Below are 21,279 nucleotides of genomic sequence, written 5' to 3'. Positions count from 1 at the left end.
GATGCACTCTTCATATAGTTTAAATAGACAGGGCGATAGTATGCAGCCTTGCCTCACTCCTTTCTCAATCGGAAACCAATCAGTAAGACCATGCCCAGTTCTGACTGTGGCCTTTCGCCCTTCATACAGGTTCCTGAGGATACAGATGAGGTGAATTGGAACTCCCATCTCTTGGAGAGCTTGCCAGAATCTGCCATGATCTACGCAGTCAAACGCTTTTGCATAATCAATAAAGCAGAGGTAGATGGGTTTCTGGAACTATCTTGCTTTTTCCATGATCCAGCGAAGGTTGGCAATTTGGTCTCTAGTTCCTCTGCCCTTGCGAAACCCAGCTTGCACGTCCGGAAGCTCCCGATCCACATACTGCTGCAGCCAACCTTGGAGGATTTTCAACAGTTAAGTTAATACGTTAATGCAATCAACGACACGCTAAATCAAAAAAGAACCTGGCACTTATGCAGAGAACTCCTCGGGCATCAATCGGCTCCTGTTCGCACTCTCGAGAAGCAAGAGTCGTTACTAGGCGCGGATATGTTAACAACCCACCTCCACAATCCCTACATTCCTCCTACCCTACCTAGTCTTCATCCTCCGTACAATGGTGTTTCCAATGCAGAACTCGATCAGCCCTTTGTCCTCTAGGATCTAGACTGGGCGCTAGAACAGCTAACGCGGAAGTCTGTCTGAAGTGAGAACCAGATTACGTACTCACTCATCGAAACGTATCTGACAAGAATAAAGAGCAATTTTTGAGCATCGTAAACTTACACTGGGAAGAAAGGACCCTTCAAGCATCTTGTGAACAATCACTTACAACATTACTGTCAAAGCCAGGCAAGAAACCTGTGCTTCAAAACGTCCGCCCAGCCTCTCTAACATCGTGACTGTGAAAGACCAAGAAACGATTTGTGCTCAATCGGCTCGAGGCTCACCGTGATTCTAAAAATTTCTAGCATGTAAATAATGCTTAAATACCGCGGATTTAATTTGATGTATGTTGTCTGAGCGGCAGTGAAAGGAAAGCTATAAGAGGGTGTTCGTTTTATAAACTAGCGCACTATTTTCATGTTCAATTTAAAATAAACTAAATTATGACCAGCCAAACCTCAAGTGCATTTATATAAGCCTGCAGTTAACGACACAGGGCATGAATAAATCTTACAGAATCGAAGATTGCTAAGTCGTCTGCATATAAATATGTAGCAGCTCGGTTCCTGCTTGGAGTACGGCGCCGAGATTTGAGCTATGTGGTGTTGACCGGTAGTCCAAGAGCGCATTTGTAGGCTTTCCTCAGGATTGCCTCTAGTTGTTCCTTTTCCTGTTCGAGCGCAATTTGGTAGGGGACACCATACACAATGCGACTTACAACGAGGGCCTGTACCAGCCTATATGTCTCCTCCTCGGACATGTCTCGTCTTCTGCCGGAGGTTCTTGCGATCATTCGCGTGATCTGCGCTGGGGTATTTGCTCATTGAGCTACGTGTGACTGACTATACGATAACCAAGGCCATGCGCACCCCCGAAGACAGCACCACGCGCCCCCGTGTGTCTTTCCTTCTCTCTCTCTATCTCACCTTCGCAGCGACGGCGTACCCTCCCCGGCTCTCTGCCGCCGCTCCAATCTCACCGAGTAACACACAACACACGGAGAATAAACAGCTAGCGTGAACCCACATCTCCGTTGACGCGACCTTTCTTCGGGGATCACAGCGACCTGAAATTGGTGACCCGGCTTTTAGCGCACCTAAGTAGCGCAGGTCACCCGATTTTCACCCCCCTAAGGAATATTTCACGCAAATCCACGCCGCTGTCATGGACCACAATCAGGCACTGACTTCTAGCACCAGCCAGATAACGCCAGACGAGCCCTGTGGAGCCTTCTCTTCTGTAGCTGTTCGCCCCCTCCCGTACTGGGAACGCCATCGGCTGCGTGGTTCATACAAATGGAATCACAACTTCAGCTCGGTAAAATTACATCCCAGACACAGAAGTTCCATCGCGTGGTGAGTGCACTGCTATCAACAGCGTCGGAGGAGGTGCCCGATATCCTCACCTTGTTCAGCACCAGTCTCCCAACATATCCCTAAACCAGCTCAAGGCAGCACTACTAATACGAACAGCCGCATCGGAGAGGACAAGAATTCAGCAGCTGCTCTCCGCGGAGAAGCTCGGTTACCGACGGCCATGTCAGCATTGGCGACGGATGAGGCAGCTTCTTGGGACGAGTGCTCAAGCCTTGGAAAATGCTGTGTTGTCGAACTTTGCCTACAGCGCCTTCCATCCAACCTGCAAATGGTGCTTGCCGCAACCATGGACTTGACATCGTTGGCTGCGCTAGCTGACAAAGTGATGGAGGTGGCCACGCCACATCTAAGCGTCGCTGCCGTCAACACGTCCACACAAGCTTCGCTGTTGGCCACTCCTTTCACCACTCCGCAGCCGCCTCATCCCGCCGCCACTTCCGAAGTCGACCGTCTTTGTTCACGGCTCGAGCAACTCATCGCGGCAAGTGCAGTCTCAGAGCCGCCGCGATTACATGGACGCCAACGTCGTCGGTCCTCAACGTCTCGCCGGCGTGGAGAACACGAACAAAGTAAATCCGGAGGCTCCACAACATGCTACTATCACCGCAATTTCGGCGCCAACGCCCGTCATTGCCTCTTGCCTTGCACGTGGGCAGAAAACCTGAAGGCTGACCACTAGTGGCGACGAGCGGTCATTGCCAAGAAAAGTGTCGCCTGTTCCACGTCTTTGACCGAACCACCGGACAAAATTTTCTCATTGGCAGCGGGGCCCAAGTGAACGTTGCCCAGTCACAAAAGCTGAGCGCGCTTCCGCTGCAATTTCCTACCTCCAAACAATGAACGGAACTCGCATCCCTTTGTACAGGCAGCGCTCTTTGAAGCTCAGACTGGGGCTCCGAATAGTCTTCCGGTGGGTGTTTTTGTCGCTGACCTTGGGTATGCCATCGTCGGTGCCGACTTTCTGACCAAGCATGGACTCCTCGTCGACGTCAAGCGAAAGCGCCTACTTGAATCCGCAACTAAACATTCCCGGCATCGCAGCGCGCGCAACTACTGATGCAGCACCTTCATGTGCTAGAGTTGTCAAAGAACCGTTCGCAGCCCTGATTAAGGAGTTCCCCAAGCTAACGTCATCCCCGGATTGGATTCAACCTGCGTGTCACGACGTTCAGCGCCATATTATGACATAAGGACCACCAGTTTTTTCACGCCCAAGACACCTAGCACCTAGCAAACTCAGAGTGGCCCGCGCAGATTGCGAGCCCATGTTGGAACTTGGCATCATCAGACCCCCTCCAGCCGCTGAGCATCTCCACTACATCTTGTCCCGAAGAAGTCAGGAGACTGAAGACCATGCGGATACTACAGGTTCCTAAACAGCAAGACCGCCCGAGATCGCTACCAACTGCCAAATATTCAAGTTTTAACATCAGCGCTACATGGTGCAACCATCGTCTCTAAAATAGATCTTGTGCGGGCCTATCACCAAATTCCAGTAGCAGAAGAAGACATCCCTAAAACAGCAATCACAACACAATTCGGACTGTTTGAATTCTTAAAAATGCCATTCGGACTTCGCAATACTGCACAAACCACCCATAGTTTCATCGACATTCTCGTGGTAGGTTCATCCACCGAAGAACATGTGGAACACCTGCGCCTACCTTTCCAACTCCGTTCGGCAAACGGAATTGTTATCAACACAGAAAATAGCGAATTTGGTCAACCAGCACTCCAGTTTCTCGGCCATCACATGGACACCAACGGCATCCGTCCGCTTCCGGACAAAGTGCATCGCGTTTACAACGCGCACTTCAACCACGAAGCTCCGCGAGTTTCTCGGCCTCGTAAACTTTTACCGTCGAATTATCAGCACATCTCGACCGCATGCTTTTGCGGCAAAAACTCTGCGCAAACACTGCACTGGGACACCGCTACGGAGGACGCCTTTGATGCTATCACGCGCACCCTGGCCGACGCCACTTCACTCGCCCACCAAAACCAAAACCCGGATATTGCCCTGGTGCTAATGACGGACGCTTCTAACACAGCACTCGAAGCGGTTCTTCACCCGCAAGTCAGTAGCGTGTGGCAACTCCTCGCATTCTTAAAACGCATTACTTCTGCTCAGACACGGTACAGTGTTTTCGGTCGCTAACACCTCGCCATATACCTGGCAGTACGTCATTTCCTCCACTTACTTGAAGGCCGAGCGTTCACCCTTTTCACGGATCACAAGCCACTCACTGACTCAATTGGTCATTCTGCATCGCTATATACGCCTCCAGAAGTGCGACAACTCGTCTTCATCTCAGAGTTCACGACAGACGTCCGACACATTAGTGGTGTTCATAACACCCCGGCTGACACCCTCAGTCACGGCGATTCTGTGACACGCAGGCGTTCTAAAACATCAAGTTCGTCCTTCTTTGCCTTGGACATACATGAACTGTCAGCAGCGCAAAGGGTGACTCCGAGCTGTCGCCCCTACGTACAGCGCAAACATCCTTCAAGCATGAAACAGTCCCTGTTGAAAATGTGCCAATCGTTTGCGATACCTCAAAGGGAACACCTAGAGCATTTTTGCCAATTGGCACCGCAAGAAAATTTTTTATTCCCTGCACAACCTCGCCCATCCTGGAATTTGTGCTACCCAAAAGTTGATCGGATCAAGCTTTGTTTGGTCCCGCATGAACGCTGACATTCGCGGCTGGGTCCACGGTGCGCACCATGCGAGCATGCGAAAGTTCACCGGTACCCAGTGCCGCCAGTCCAGCGTTTTCTGCAGCCTGACCAACGTTTCGCAGTTCTCCACACCGATATTGTTGGCCCCTGTCCTCTTGTCAAGGCTACAATTATTTATTAACATGCGTAGACGCACACTCCACCAGAAGTCCTGAAGCAGCGCCGATAGCCGACACCATAGCAGCAACCGTCGCCTCGGCCTTTGTTTCTACTTGGATGGCGCGTTTCAGCTGTTCCACAAACATCGTCACGGACCACGGCCGCCATTTCGAGATCCTCTCTCTTCTCAGAACAGCTCAAACGGCTCGGAACAGCGCGGGTGCGAACTACATCCTACCATCAGCAAACCAACGGACTTGTGGAGCGCTTCCTTGGCCACCTTAGGTCAGCGATAATGGCACACGGATTTCCGGTGAAATGGGTTGACGCCCTGCCACTCATCCTGCTCGGAAACCGCTTGCTTTCAAAGAGGATCTTTTATGCCCATGTGCCGAGCTTGTTTATGAGACCTGCCTACGCTTGCCAGTGGACTTTCTCGAAAGTACACCCCCAGCTGCCCCACCCGATGCCAGTGACTACATCGACAGACTCCGAGTGATCCTCCGCCACCTTCGCCCACAGCCGATGCGAGCCCATGCACGCACGATGTAATAGACTTCAGACCTAACAACTACAAACTATGTTTCTTCCGTTACGGCCCAGTGCGCGGTTCCCTGCAACCACACTACCTGAGCCCATTCCGTGTGATCGAGCGCCGTCAGTCTACTCTCGTCATCGACATGGACGGAACACAATATGCAGTGGCGCTTGAGCGGCTCAAGCCGGCGTACGTCCAGACCCCGGTTTCTTGTGTTTCGGCGCCTGCTTTCCACAATAAACCTTCCCGACAGACGCCAGTCACCGTCGGCTAGTCCCGATCACTTTCACAGCAGCTGCCTACAAACGTAAATTGTTCTTCGCCTTGGCTTCCTCTCTCGAAGGGGAACTGTGTTGCGGCTCAGGTTTTGCTCAGAGTTTGGCGCTCTGATTAGAGCTATGTGTGACTGACTATCCGATGACCAAGGCCATGCGCATCCCCGCGACAGGGAGTGGCAGAGTGACAGTGGAGCGAGCAGACGCATCTCACGTAAGCTCCGTGATTACCCAGCAAACGTCCCTGTTTTTGGCCACTTGCATTCACCAATTTTTCCCTGGACGTTCATCTGGCGCTCCGGACCCGGTATGGTGATTTCCAGACTAAGCAAGCAAAGATTGATGATTTTTTGACCAAATTTGCCTCACGACATCGGCGCGTTCGCGCGCAGCGGCGGTGGCGACGTCGCGTCCCAACAAGCCCAACAATGCCTTGACTATGCCTTACACTGTGGAAGGCACCGACATTACTGCCGCGGAGTTATCCGATTGCTCATAGACGACGCTCGAGATGCAAGGCCGATACCGAAGACCATCTCTGCCCCAGAAACAACCTGCCGAGGCCCAGACGCCAGCTACGACTTCGACTCCACCGAATCCGCGGCCACGTGGGAGCCCTCCACCTTTGACCAAAAAGCGTCTTCTTCCCCGCCTGCCCTCGAAATACCTCAAGATCATCCTCTGCCCAGGGCACACTGAACCTCCCCACTGTAGGCCCCGTACGACTTCCACTTGCTGTCTCCGCAGCCGCCAACGTCTACTACCGGCTAGCGGTTGCTGCCGACCAACAACAACAACACGGAAGATGGACCTCTTCTGCAACTAGCACAAGATATTCCTAGAGAAACTAACGTATTTCCTATCCTATCCTATCCTATCAAAGTCAGCACGCCCGACAATGCCCGTGCAATGTCTTATGCCACAATCGGCACCATTACCATTGACGAAACAGAAGTCCCGGTTGCCGCCTACGCCCCAGCCACGGACAGTTTCGTACGGGGGATTTTGTACCGAGCCTACAGTTACGAGAACGATGCCGAGATCCTGGCTGAGCTCCGCGCTCGTAATCCTGATCTCCCCATCGTCGCTCGCGTCGTATGGGCAAGACACAACGCTTCGTCCTGACGTTCGCCAACCCCGAGCTGTCCCGATACGTGCGTACTTGGGGGTTTACTTTCGAAGTATTCCCTTTGAAGTCTCGCTCCGAGGCGTGCTTCAACTGTCACAAGCTGAGTCACCGAGCGGACGTGTGCCCCCAACCATGAATATCTACTTGCCGCCGCTGCGGCGTCGCCCCTGAGTCCCCAGAAACTGGCCAACCACCTACCTGTCAAGCCATGTGCATCGTATTAAAGGCTCACATTCAACAGGCAGCAGAAGCTGCAAATACCGTTTCGCGCCTAGCCACAGGCCCAAATCCTCACAATCCCCTACAGACTCTGCCCCTGACCCAGGCAGTGCGTCAAGCGGCCGCCAGTCCCGTCTCCGAGAAAGCGGCCACCAACAACCACCCCCAAGGAATGAATCCTTCCCGCCACTGCAAAGCAGCAGTCCCCCAACTGACCCAGCCACAAGCCAAAAACTTCAGCCGCAGGAACCAAGAGATGACTCTTTTTCCCCTCTAGGTGGACGCAGTGGGAGCAGAGATGGGAGCAGGTCGTCGTCACAGAGACGGAGCGAGCGGACCAACTCCAATTCCGGAGAAGGAGGAAGACCTGCCAAACATTTGTCATGGAAGACGCCACTTACAGACGACAAGCAATGCCGAGCACCCGACCCACAGGTAAGTGAGCTGGAAGAGTAAGTCCGACAACTGCAGCAACAGTTAGCTCAGTCTAACGCAAAAATAAGACAGCTACAAACTGCAAATGCGGAATCAAAAAATGAAAAGTCGTCTATGGCTTGCGCTCGCGTTGAGGGCACTCGCAATGAGGACATGGAAGTAGATCAAAACCGCCGTAATAAACGAAAGGCTTCTTTGGTACCTCGGCCAGATACAGATTACTTAGAGAGTAGTTATGAAGAGAGATTTGCAAAAATAGACCAATGACTCGCCAAGGTGGAAGGAACAATCCAGAAAAAAGAATACCACAGCTTAGCAAAGTAACTGACACAATGACAAAGTTTCCAACTACTTTTGAAACTGTCCTAGCTAAACTCGACACGCTTACAACCAGGGTTGACGCACTAGCATCCCCTAGCAACCTGATGATGATATCTTCAACGCCAAATGAAGGCTCTTCGCCTTCCGCTCACAGTGCATTCTCAGGCCCAGCCGACGGCGCTTCGGCGCGTTCGTCCCCCAGCAGCATTCTCAAACTCAGCATATTGCAACCCGCGCGAGCGGAACCTTACCTGATACGCGATGGCTAGTACACCTGTTATAGTATGGCAGTGGAACTGCAGGGGATTCCGAGCCAAGTGTAAGGCTCCGGAATATGCAGTTTTGGCCCAAACAAACAGACCGATAGTCATAGCACTTCAATAGACGAATACAGAAGTAAAGCTTGCAGGGTATACAGCATACAATGAGAAAGTGTCAGCTGAGCGCCGGCCGATCGCAGCTACACTTGTACACCGTAATCTAACAGCAAACCTTCTAGATTTGGAAACACCGGAGGTAACTCATACATTTATACAAATCCTAACGAACAAACAAACACAATCTCCCCTTTACATTCTAAACTTATATAGTGCACCTAAAGACAACAGCACTATTGATAACTGCAGCCAAACTGACATTATATTACTCGATTTCGCTAAAGCATTTGACTGCGTGTGTCATTCGAAACTAATCGCAAAGTTGCAAGGCTTCATTGGATAGAGGACTTTTTGCATCAACGGTCACAATTCGTATTCTACCACCACGTGCAATCCAGATCGGCAGCAGTCACATCCGGAGTTCCTCAAGGCTCTGTTCTGGGACCCCTGTTATTTCTTAACTTTATTAACGATATTACCGCCAATATTAACTGTAAGATCAAACTCTTTGCTGATGACTGCATAATATACAGAGAAATAAGAAGCCACGAAGATCATGTCATTCTTAACAGGTCATTAGAAAAAAATCGCTGAATGGTGCAATAACTGGCAGATGTCAATCAACACAAAGAAATCCGTAGCAATGGCAGTAACCAGGAAAAAACAGCCTTCTAATTTCGCGTATAAAATGAATGACATTCCACTTACCTTTGTTAACAAACACAAATATTTAGGTGTCACATTGACTTCAGATCTTAGATGGAACGAACACATTAGTAACATCACTGCTACAGCATTGCGCAAGTTATTTTTTCTTAGAAGATGTATTCGCCTAGCCCCTGCACAAACTAAACTTTCAGCTTATAAGACTTTTATTAGACCAGTACCAGAATATGCTAACACCGTTTGATTTCTCCAGTCTCTTACTAACATTTCGAGGCTTGAAAGAATACAGCGTAAAGCACTAAGATTCATTCATAACAAATACAAGCGAACAGATTCACCAACCGAACTCGAACTAGCTGTAATATCCGGGCTTGAAACGCTATCAGCAAGAGCAAAGTTGGCGCGATTAAAATTTTTATATCAACTACTACATAACGCTTTAACATCCACTTATCACAGTACGTTTCATTATCACATAAGCGAGAGTTAAGAAACCATCACGCGTTCACGCTAACCGAATTTTCATGTCACAGTGATGCTTTTAAACATTCTTTCTTCCCGTTGGCAACAAGCGAATGGAATTTCCTGCATTCATCTGTTACTACCGCTGACTCATTTTCAAGTTTTTGTTCCAAACTACAGGCCACGGTGTGATCTGACATTATTCGGTTACAAATTTCGCTTTCTTTTTTCGTTCGCTTGTTTAACGCAGTCGACAGCCTGTTATCCATTGTTTCGTTTTTGATCTTGTATGTGGTCTTTATTTGTGAGCTGTTTGTGCGAATTTGATAACACATTTTCAGTTTTTGTGCTTTAAGAATTGCCTAATACTGTATCTTTGTAGAGCTGCTTTATTTCTTGTCATCATCATTTTGTCGATATTATGAATGTAATGCCCACCTGCTATGGTCTCAACTAGAGACTGGCAGTATTGCAAATAAATAAATAAATAAATACCCAAACTCTTCCGTAAGGCGCATGTAGCCGCTCATAATGGAATGTTGCTGACTGCTGGAGACTAACGCACCCGATGCAGAATGGGGCTACTCAGTTAACAGTAGAAATGGAACTAAATTATGGGAGACAGCTCAGACACTAGGGCATACCTTACTCGTCAACCTTGATAAACCTGCACGCATTGGTAACAGTGTAACCAGGGATACGTGCGCTGACCTTAACTTTGCCAGAAATATCCCCGATACGAGATGGGAAAATCTAAATACAAACATAAGAAGCCACCACTATGTACTATGTACCACTTTCCGAGCCACGCATTGCACAATGCGTCACCAGGAAGTGAAGCATACGAACTGGGACGCCTTTAGATATGTCCGCTCGCAAAGGCCAGCGGAAGGTATAGTAGATTTAAGACAATGGACGGAGCGTCTGTTGCAAGACGTCGCAAACACTTCAAAAACTGTTACCCTGGAGGACAGCCGTCCCAGCCCGGACGCTAAGCTAGTGCACATGGTTGAAGCACAAGGAAGTATCCATGCTCGATGGCATAAAAATAAGCACAACCGACGTTTCAAACTTCGGCTAACTCGGCTTGATTAGGAAATAGAGGCGTACTCGTGGGAACTTTGCGAAGAACAGTGGCATCAGACTTGCTAACGCCTTAATGGGCAACTGGGCAACAAGAACACGTGGTTTTTACTTAGACATTTACTGAATCCTACGAGAACTAAGGCCGAATCCCACAAGAACCAATATAGGGTTTCGCATTCTTTCCAAGGCACTGACGAAGAGCTGATGACCTCATTAAGAGATAAATACAATAACACCTCCCAGGATATACCCACGCTAGATGGGTACACAGGACTGGATAATCCTCATATGGATAGCTTCTTTTACGTAGCAGAGACCAGAGCTGCTCTTTACCAAATTAACACCACCTCGGCACCGGGGAAGATTGCATCACCAATACGATGTTGCGCAATTTAGAGGACCAGTCAGTAGAGGCTCTTACGGACCTCTTCAACAGGTACTGGACAGAGGGCAGCGTCCCTGAAGAATGGAAGCACGCTCAAATTATTTTCATACCTAAACTGGGCAGACTCGAGATGGGGAACCTCCGCCCAATCTCGCTAACGTCATGTCTCGGGAAGGTAATGGAACCCGCTGTCTTAAACAGGCTCTTTATGCACACCGATGCGGAGTGCACGTTTCCCCCGTCCATGATTGGGTTTCGAGCAGGTTTTTCGACTCAGGACATCTTGTGGCAAATTCAGCAAGACATTCTAGATCCATATCGCATAAGACCCACGCGAACCATTCTGGGACTCGATGTGAGTAAGGCCTTCGACAATGTCTCACACGCTTCCATCCTCACTCACCTCTAACAGATAAACGTAGGAAAACGGACATAGGACTACATCGCTACATTTCTGAATGCGCGTAGGGCTACGCTCCATTTCGTTGACAATACTAGGGACAAAATTACATCGCAAGGCATCCTACTTTCACCTTTTCTCTTCAACATCGCTATGAGCGGCCTCCCGCGTCTATTAGATGATATCCCACACATACACTTTCAAATACACCGACGACCTCACCTTGTGGACCAATTTTGGCTCCGATGGAGAGATTACAGAGTCATTACAACGAGTTATCGACACGGTAGAGTCTTTCGTGTAGGGAAACGGACTTACCTGTTCACCAGCTAAATCAGAACTATTAGTTAAAAGGAACAAACAGGCTTCACAGGCAGAACCAGATTCTCGAGAACCTATCCAGTTGCACAATGACAACCATCCGATACCCCCGGTAGCCACGATAAGAGCTCTGGGAGCGTTGATTCAGAATATTACGCAGAACACAGAAGCTATACGCCGGCTACGCGTCACTGCTCACCGGATAGGTGGGCTGGTGAGGCGCATTGCCACACGTCGCAGGGGCATGATTGAAGGTGACCTGTGCAGGATCATTCAAGCCTACATGATAAGCAGAATAATGTACACTTGCCCTTGCTCTCATCTGCGTCGTAGGGACGAAGATGCACTTAATAGCATAATTAGAACAGCATACAAAGCGGCCATTGGCTTGCCAGCATATGCTAACTCAGATCGACTATTGCATTTGGGAATTTTTAACACGCTATCTGAACTAATTGAAGCCCATAAGACAGCACAAGTGGCCTGCTTATAAGGCAGCAATACGGGACGCGTAATTCTCGACAAGTTCCACATACACCCCACTGAGGAGGTGTGCGCAACATCCCATTTATCGGCTGACATTACTAGTAGAATAGTTGTTAAACCAAAAGCCAAAAACATTCTACCAGGCAGACATGATGCGCGCAAGAAGACAAGGGCACAGACCCTTGAGAAAGAGTACTAAGACGATCCACGAGCAGTCTACGTGGATGCAGTACAACACATCAAAAACGGAGCATACGTGACATGTATGGCCACTCCAAAGTCAACCTTCATTAACGCCGTAACATTTCATGCAAGCTCCATATGCGAGGCAGAGGAAGTAGCTATCGCACTGGCCATCGCAGATCCCCGCACCAAGACTATTCTAAGCGACTCAAAGAGGGCAATTTAAAATTTCGCCAAAAATTCTGTAAGCGCACTCGCGGCGCGAATTCTGCGCAACCGATCTCTCAATCACAACATCAATCTCGTATGGGTCCCGGCTCACGCGGCTAACTCCGGAAACTAAGGGCTCGACCGTCTAGCCCGAGGCTTAACCAACCGAGAGACGGGAGATCTATCGGGAACGGATGCGCTTGTCGAGGCGCCGCGCACGTACTCGGAGATAAACTTTTATCACGAGCTAAGATGCGCGTACTCCGCCCCTCACCCCGATCTCGACTGGGCGCAAGCCACGAAACTCAGACGCCTACAAACAAAGGCCATTCTTAGCCCCTACCGATTATCGTTAATTACGAACGGAGAGTTCAGCCCTGCATGCCGGCACTGCGGTCACGGGACGCAGGCCACTCAAGACCATATACTGTGGAATGCGCCAGCAATCCCCCTCCAAAGACACTCTTGCCAGCTCCCTCAGCGTAGGAATGGGACAAGCTGGTGGCCCAGCCGAAGAAAAACTACTCACTGCCCCTCGTCACGCGAGCTCAAGAGGTCGCCCCCGTCTAGAGGCCACCTTAGACTCGCCCCAGCCCGAAATAACTCCCTTCATTTTGTGGCGATAAATGTTTTAGAGCGCAGCTCTTTGGCGGCCGTTCCTGGGTTTCGCGGCGGCGTCGGCGTCGGCCTCGTAACCAGTTCCGCCCCCCTTTCAGCCCCCCCGTTCGAACCGGCGCTTTGGCCACCGGAGCCTCGCAGGAGGAGGGGGGGGGGTACACTCAGCGGCGAATGATGGGGGCAGGAGCGCGCGCAGCTACCGGAGCACACGAGGAAAAAAAGGGGGGGTCGCCGGAGGCAGCGCTAGCAGCGACTGACTGACGTCGCTAGCTAGTCAACACAACGTGGTGCGTAGAACACCGTCGCCGCCATGCAGAAAGAGGAGACCCCCCCCCCTCTTCCTGAGTGGAGGCGAGGGTGCTCTCCGGTTGCGGATAGTTGCGGAAACGCCGACCTGCTCCGCAAGCATGCGGGCGCATTGAGACGACCGGTCCGGAGGGGGATACAATAGCGCTCGCATCCTTCATCCGCAGAAAACAACCGTACAGCGGCGGATCACGGTGCGTGCATCCCGTTCTCACTCGCTTCCAGGCTCGCTTCACTCGCTAGCGGCGTCAGCGAGTCGCTGCTATCTGTTCGTTGCGCAACGTTCCTATTGGACCCACGCGCTGCATCCCACAACCTGCCGATAACTCAATTGCTCTCTTCATTTCTCGGACCACAAAGCTTCTTTCATGACAGCCAAGAACTGTTAGTGGAGTGTTTCTTGAAGGAATACGTGTGAAAAATTAAAAAAAAAGAAGTATGTAATTGTGCTTATGTGCCTTGCTCGAAATCCTTGCCTCTTTTTTTTTCTCTATTGGTTCACGGGAAAGGAAAGGCGCAGTATTTGTCACATTTGCTCTGTGGACACCTGAACCGCGCCGTAAGGGAAGGGAGGAAGGTGGGAGTGAAATTGGAAAGACAGAAAGGGGAGCCGTAGTGGAGGGCTACGGAGTAATTTCGATCCCCTGGGGATCTTTAACGTGCCCTGACATCGCACAGCACACGGACGCCTCTTCGTTTTGCCTCAATTTATCGAAAAGATGAAACAGCTGATGAGCTGCGCTCAAATTTCGCATTAGGAAGTAACATAATCGTGGGCATTCTTTTGCCACCATCCCCGCGACAGCAGCGAACACGCCCGCGCGTCCTTTCTTCTTCTCTCTCTCTCTCTCTCCCTCGCAGTGCGGTGCGCCCTCACCGGCTGTCTGACGCCGCTCCGCTCTCACCGCGTAACACACGGAGAATAAACAGTTAACGTGTACGCACTTCTCTCTTGTCGCGTCCTTTCTCCTGGGATCACAGCGCCCTACAAACTCATTGACATCAGAATGAACGCTAATATCAGTCATCAATGTATTAAAAAGGTTTGGCGCGAACACACAGCCCTGAGTCATTTCGTCTGTTCATATGTATCAGAAGTAAAGCAGCAATGAATGCAGAATAAAAATGCGGGCACTGAACGGTAGTTACGAGTACAAAACAAATTACGAGGGCCGCCCATTTTTCGGCTGCAGGTTGTGCAGTGCTCACGGAACGTTTTTCTTTTTTCTTCAAATAACTTACACTTTACGCATTTTCCAATAACTTTCACTCGTTTCTTCGGCTCATTCATGTTGAAACTTATAATTGTTTGGTTCATTTATGTCAAAAAACGTGCACTTCCAGTTTTGTGACGTTTACACTCACGTCTCATCCCTATGTTAACATAATTACGTCAATATTCTGACGTCCTCATAGGCTACGAGACCGGAAGTGAGGTACAACGGGACAGGAAGTGGGGTATCAAGTCATCCTTTCGGACGTACGTATTCTTTTAGTTGGATATTTAGACGTACTATTGGCTTAATTGGCTGTAATCAGTTAACTGCTAGCTCTTCATCCCTACTTTTTTCCTGGCTATATTTCTTCATTTTTTATAAACTACAACTATTCACTTTTTCATATCACCCCCCACATCGACGCAGCTCTGCCAACAAAGTTCTGGCGAAAAGCTCCTCAACCATGGCTACTTAAAGCTCACGCATATTTATTCATCAATTCATAGAAAAAGAAAGGCGCCGTAAATGCCACACTTGATTTGTGAATAGCTAATACACATCATTAAGGAAGGTAGAAGGTGGCAATGAAAGCCTGAAGAGAGAAAAAAAAAAGGGTGCTGTAGTGGAGGTCTCCGGATTAGCTGGGAATCTGGGAATCTCTAACGTGCTCTGGCATCGTAAAGTAGTAATATACGCAGACGAGATCGCTGTATGGACCACTAGAGGATCCACCGGAGAGAACGAACAAAACTTGAAGGAGGCGGCAGAATGCATCGTGGATTTCACAAGAAACAGCGGCATGGATTGCTCACAGGAGAAGTCGAAATTTATCCGAATACACTCAAGGAGATTTAAACCTGAAGAGATAACGCTATTATTAAACGAACAACCAATAAAGGGAACGGATAAACTCCGGGTCACAGGTATGTGGCTCCAAAACTACGGGAAAAGAGACCACACGATGAAAACATTAACCAAAACAACGAAACAAATATGCGGAATGATCCGCAGGATAACGAATATAAGAAACGGGCTAAAGGCGGCCGACGCAATCAAGATAGTGACTGCCTTGGTGATACCACGACTGATATGCAGCTTGTCGTACCAAAAGCTAAACCAAGAGGAAAACAAATTGACGCCCAAGTTAGGAAAGAATATAAGATCGCGCAAGGACCCCCCCCCCCTCCCTCCCAAGGCATCGACGCAAACGCTCATGGAACTAGGAGTCCTCCATAGAAACGCAGCCGCTGGCGGTAAGGATAGAATCCGGGTACTCCGGCACAGTAGTCTGGCATCTTAACCCTTGTAGCACTGCGGTGGGGCTTTTAATTTCAATTTCCGGCATTCTTTTAATGCTTTATGAACCTGGTTCCTTGTGACCGACTCAGGTGTCCACCAATCATTGAGTTGATTCCTTTTAAAGCGAAAGCCTTTAATGGCTCATACTGTAGTGGACAAAGTGTGTCCCGTTTTTGCGGCTGCTGTCGCGTGGCATTCCTTGGCGCGAATTCAAATGTGGGAGTGCAGATAACAGGAACGCTAGACAAGATGAGACTTCTGGAGGAAATGCGCAGTATCTGTCACATCGTCTGCGACAAGTCCGCGTTTGGATGGTACGTCATCGCTCATATCGCGTGGCGTTCCTTGGCGCAAGTTCAAGTGTGGGATTGCAGATCGCAGGAAAGCTAGGCAAGATGAGACTTCTCAAGCTTTCGCCTTTCATTACTTTTGTCGCTAAAGTCCCTCGTAATGCACCGCCGGGGTGGTGGAGTGGTAAGACGCCCGACTACTGTGCCGGAGTACCCGGGTTCGAACCCGACCTCGGCGGCTGCGTTTCGATGGAGGCGAAACGAAGAGGCATCCGTGCGCTGTGCGATGCCAGCGCACGTTAAACCCCAGGTGGTCTAAATTACTCCGTAGTCGTCCACTAGGGCTCTTCTTTCTCTCTGTACACCTTCACTCCCACCTTCGTCCCTTCCCTTACGGCGCGGTTCAGGTGTCCACAGAAACACGTGTGACAGATACTGCGCCTTTCCCTTCCTGTGAACGAAGTATTAATAAGTAATAAAGTCCCTCGTAATTCTCCTTTTTTATTACGTCTTAATTCCTGCTTACTGTAGGCGTTTACCTTGCGGCAGAACTAAGTTACTTCATGGATGTAGGGGTGGGGGAGCGGTTAAGGGTGGGGGTGGGGGTGAAGGTTGGGATAGATATGAGGGACCGGTGTCCACTTCTTCCTCGAGGTAGGGTCGTCCCGAGGTCGGCTCCGCGTAGTAATGGCCTGGTCCTTCTTCTTCCTTGAAGTAGGAAAGAAAAGTTCGCCAGAGCCGGGTTGCGTCTGATGGCCCGATGTGCGATGGGGGATCGACCCATGCCTGCAGGGTTGCAGGTCGAAGCCCACCCAGGGACTTGAGTGCTCTCTCCCGTACTGCGTCAAAAGCAGGGCAGCTCCACAGGAGATGTTCGGCCGTGCCTCTGGCCGGGCATGTCGGGCACTGAGGAGTAGGGTATACCTGCGGGTTTATGAGGTGCAGCTTCGCGGGTGACAGAAGCTGACCAGTCTGGGCTCGGCGAAGGAGTACTGCCTCCACTCTCTGGAATGAGCTATCTGGGCGGCGATATAGTTTCTCAGGGTTGACCAAGTGCTGGAGTATGCTTCGACGATAGCGTTGTGCTCGATGCCATGTCTCCGCCCTATCCATATGAGGCTACGACGGATGCGTAACGTCCTCAGGGGGCCACGAAGCGGAAACGAATGTGGATCCAGGCAAAGGTGCGGAAAGAGCTGCTGCGCGCGCTGCCTGGTGTGCCTTTTCGTTTCCAGTGATTCCTTCGTGTGCAGGAATCCATTTGATAATTAACGTGTAGCCCTCCTCTCTCAGGCGACGGGCTTGTGTTCGAATAGTGTTCAGAATGGCATAGTCTGCTCCCCCTGCGCGGCATGCAGTGTACGCTGCTTGTGAATCTGTGTAAACATGGTAGGTGCAGGGAGCCCGATCTTGTCTTGCTACTATTCGAGTAATGGCAAGTCGTATGGCAATGAGTTCGAGATTGGTAACAGTGTGTTCCTCGGAAAGCCGTTGAACTATCTTCATTTGCTAAAGCACCTGTTATACCTAGACCCCTTGTGATGCGCTAGTGGCACTGACACATGCTCAGGGCAATAGCAAACGCATTCACAATGCATCTGCGTATTTCAACCCTCTCTGCGGAAAGTACTTTTCAATTTGAGTATTTGCCACCTAACGGTCATTTTCATTTAGCAGAAAAATAAAATTACCTTCCTAATCCCTTCCCATAGGCCCAGATATACTATTTTAAGCACTACATGGATGCAAAGGCAGATCTTCCAAGCGCGTTTCTTAGCGTGCCAAAAGGAAGCCACATCGCTGTGCTTCGTAATTTATAACAGTACCTGCTTTCTAGCCGCAGTAGTCTTCGCCCCAGTCACGCGTAGACTAACAAACAAGTTCTTTCGATCCATCATGACACACTTTCTCGACGACGTGCCCCACTTCTGCTCGGAGATTTCAATTGTGTTTTAGACACAATACGCAACATTAGGGGGCTTGGTCAGGGCGCCACCAATTACCACGTGAAAGAACTTGGAAAAGTAGTGTGATCATCACGCTTAGAGGACGCGTGGGTCACTCTTCACAGAGACCATTTCGAGGCAACACTAGTCTGGGGCCAGAGCGCGAGCCGAATAGATCGAGTTTACATCCCCTCCCTGACTTGCTACAGTGCGAGGTATTGCCTTTCCCACCAGGCATTAAACTAAGTGATCACTTCCCGATCACGGTTACTCTGCGAGCAGTCCCGGGCCGTGCGAGCAGTCCCGGTCGCTGATGTGGCGCATGGATGCAGCGGTACTACGCGATGAACAGTGCTTCACTGATATAAGCCGAGAGTTGTGCTTGTCTGTGGCCGCAGTTAGCGACATAACACCTGCTACCTGGGACGCGCAGAAAAGACGCTGGCGCGATGTTCTTGTGTCTGTGGGGGGGGGGGGGGGGAGGGAAGGCGCGGCATGTCCGCATTACGACCATGCTGAATGACGTTCTGCACCGTACACGCATCGGACCAACACCGCCTAGACTAGTCTAGGTGGTGTTGATCGGACGGGGCGGCGAAACGCTTACGTTCGCAATACGTGAATATCTCGAGACGCTGCGCGGGCGTTATCACGGAATCCTCGAAGACAGTTCACGCGCATCACTCTCAGCGGGACCATCAAACGTGCCGCTTGAGGATGCCGCGGACCGCGGACACACTCGAGCCGTTAGCCAGAGCAGTAACAGGCAAACTCGCGTGGAGAGTGTCACGTTTGCGGACAGTACGACGTCTTCGGAACCCGCGGACATCCCCAACTTGTTTACCGAGCATTTGGCGGCCTACTTTTCGTTGCAAGGCCTCGACCAGGAGGAGGAGTTTCAAGAAGCTGTTGGCTCCTTCTGCGAGCCTCTTCCTCAACTTCCAGAAGACGCATGTTCGGCACTTAAGGAGCTGGAAACTTTGGAGGAGGTGCGTTGCGCCTAAGGCGCCATTAACCAGTCCTGACGGATTTGTAACCGGTTTTTATTCTACTTTCTTTGACATCCTCGGTCCTTCTTTATTTAAGCTTGTAAGTTGTTTTCTCGAGAGCGGCGCCCAGCCACCCTCGTTCAGTGTCGGCCGTATCGTTCTAATACCGAAGGAGGGTATGACGCCGTCAAGTCCCTCATCGTGGCGACCGATTACCCTTCTTAACACCGACTATAATCTTTTAGCCACATTGCTGGTCCGTAGGGTGCGAATTTACCTTCAGGACTCGGTTAGCCCATACAAGATTCGGCAGCGGCGGCAGCTCGTGGGATCACCTGCTTATCGAGGAATCCTGCTTTTTACAGTTTCCGTGGTGTTTCTCTGCTGACACAAGCCATCGTGGGAACCTTTGGACGTGGTGCCGGCTCTGCACAAAGCCCTGCCAGCAGTGCCGCGCTGCAAGCCCCGAAGCCCTGATCACCTGCATCGCCATTTCAACAAACTCTGCCAGCGCATGCGCAGTTGGCACACTGCAGGAACTGATATAACTAGGCGTCTTCCTGCTCGGTGGTCATTTGGCAGCGGCGGCAGCTCGTGGGATCACCTGCTTATCGAGGAATCCTGCTTTTTACAGTTTCCGGGCTGTTTCTCTGCTGACACAAGCCATCGTGGGAACCTTTGGACGTGGTGCCGGCTCTGCACAAAGCCCTGCCAGCAGTGCCGCGCTGCAAGCCCCGTAGCCCTGATCACCTGCATCGCCATTTCAACAAACTCTGCCAGCGCATGCGCAGTTGGCACACTGCAGGAACTGATATAACTAGACGTCTTCCTGCTCGGTGGTCATTTGGCAGCGGCGGCAGCTCGTGGGATCACCTGCTTATCGAGGAATCCTGCTTTTTACAGGTTGGTGTACAAAGCACTCATTATTTTATCAACAGTTAACCAACAATGTTGCTGCTGCTGCCGCTGCCATAGCGTCACCTTGCAATTGTTCCTTCCGTGATTTGTTGTTGTTGCTGCTGTTTTTTTTAAGATTTTTAGATATGTCTTATAATTGCCTCTCATGTCAGCTGCCCATTGTCTTGGATGAAGGATAGGGGTCAGTGCAATGCTCAGAATGCTCGAGCGGGTACCACTTTGGCAAGTGCGCTGGCGTAACCGAGAAATCTTTTAAGGGAAAAACCGAAACCGCCAAGGCTAATTGGAGATGCCCAACATGCAGAAGCGCTGTGACACGCGTTCAAAGCGAAGTTGAAACCGATGTTCTCATGACCATTAATCAAAAGCTCGAAAGCTTGCCGGCACTAGTTGAAAAAATCAGCGATATGGAAAAATCTGTTCAGTTCATGTCAGGAAAGTTCGATGAATTTGGGCAGAAGATAAGAAGACAGGACACAGAAATAAAGGCGCTCAGAGAGCGGATGGCAGAATTGGAAGAGACGGATTTAGCTCGTGCTACAGTACAAGTTGATCTTGAGCAACAAATAAATGATCTAGAATTTCGCAGTAGGCGGCTTAATCTGGAAGTACACGGTGTCCCTGTTGTCGCGGGCGAAAACCTGTTATCATCTCTGAATCAGATTGCCGACATGCTTCAAGTCCCTCAGCTCACTGACGCTGACGTCGCATCAGCTCACCGCCTGCCAGCCAGGAGAGATAAAATCCCCGGAATTATTATCCGGTTTACCAAGCAGCAAACAAAAAACGCATGGCTTCAGAAAAGAAGCGTGCTGAAAGACAGTGAAACAAATGCTTTCATTCAGGAAAACCTAACTCGCTACCACAGAGAACTTCTTCGCGACGCGAAGAATAAGGCAAAGGAAAAAGGCTATGCTTTTGTCTGGTGCGTGAACGTAAAAGTTCTGGTTCGAAAGACCAGCGGTGCAGTTGCCATTGTTGTTAAGACCAAATGTTTGTTCTAATTTGTTGAAAAAAAAGTGATGGATGGTACTCGCTATTACTTGCCCAGTGATGTTGATCAAGTGGTGTCAGATTTTCCGGCGACCTCTTACAAATGTATTCACCTGAATTCTAGGTCTGTGAAAAACAAAGTATTCTGCCTGCAAGAATTTTTTGCTAGTTTTTCCTTTGAATTCTCTGCAATAATGTTAACCGAGACGTGGAGCACAAGTGACTGTGATGTTTTCAGGTTGAAGAATTTTACGACATATTATGCAAACAGACATGTTCGCGGCGGTGGTGTTGCGTTATTGCTTCAGGATGACGTTGAAGGCGAATTACTTGAAGCATACA

The 21,279-nt window shown here is 50.0% G+C and overlaps 1 pseudogene; it reads left to right on the top strand.

Annotated features, from left to right (window-relative positions):
- Positions 1–1,812: 1,812 nt before the first annotated feature.
- LOC146200786 (uncharacterized) overlaps positions 1,813–21,279 on the top strand; it is a 34,468-nt pseudogene continuing 15,001 nt past the window's right edge.

This window comes from Amblyomma maculatum, chromosome 2 (assembly GCF_055883805.1).
Source record: "Amblyomma maculatum isolate TAMU_Amacu chromosome 2, ASM5588380v1, whole genome shotgun sequence".
Taxonomy (NCBI): domain Eukaryota; kingdom Metazoa; phylum Arthropoda; class Arachnida; order Ixodida; family Ixodidae; genus Amblyomma; species Amblyomma maculatum.
Note: the sequence above shows the minus strand (reverse complement) of the source record. Positions and strands in the feature narration are given on the sequence as shown.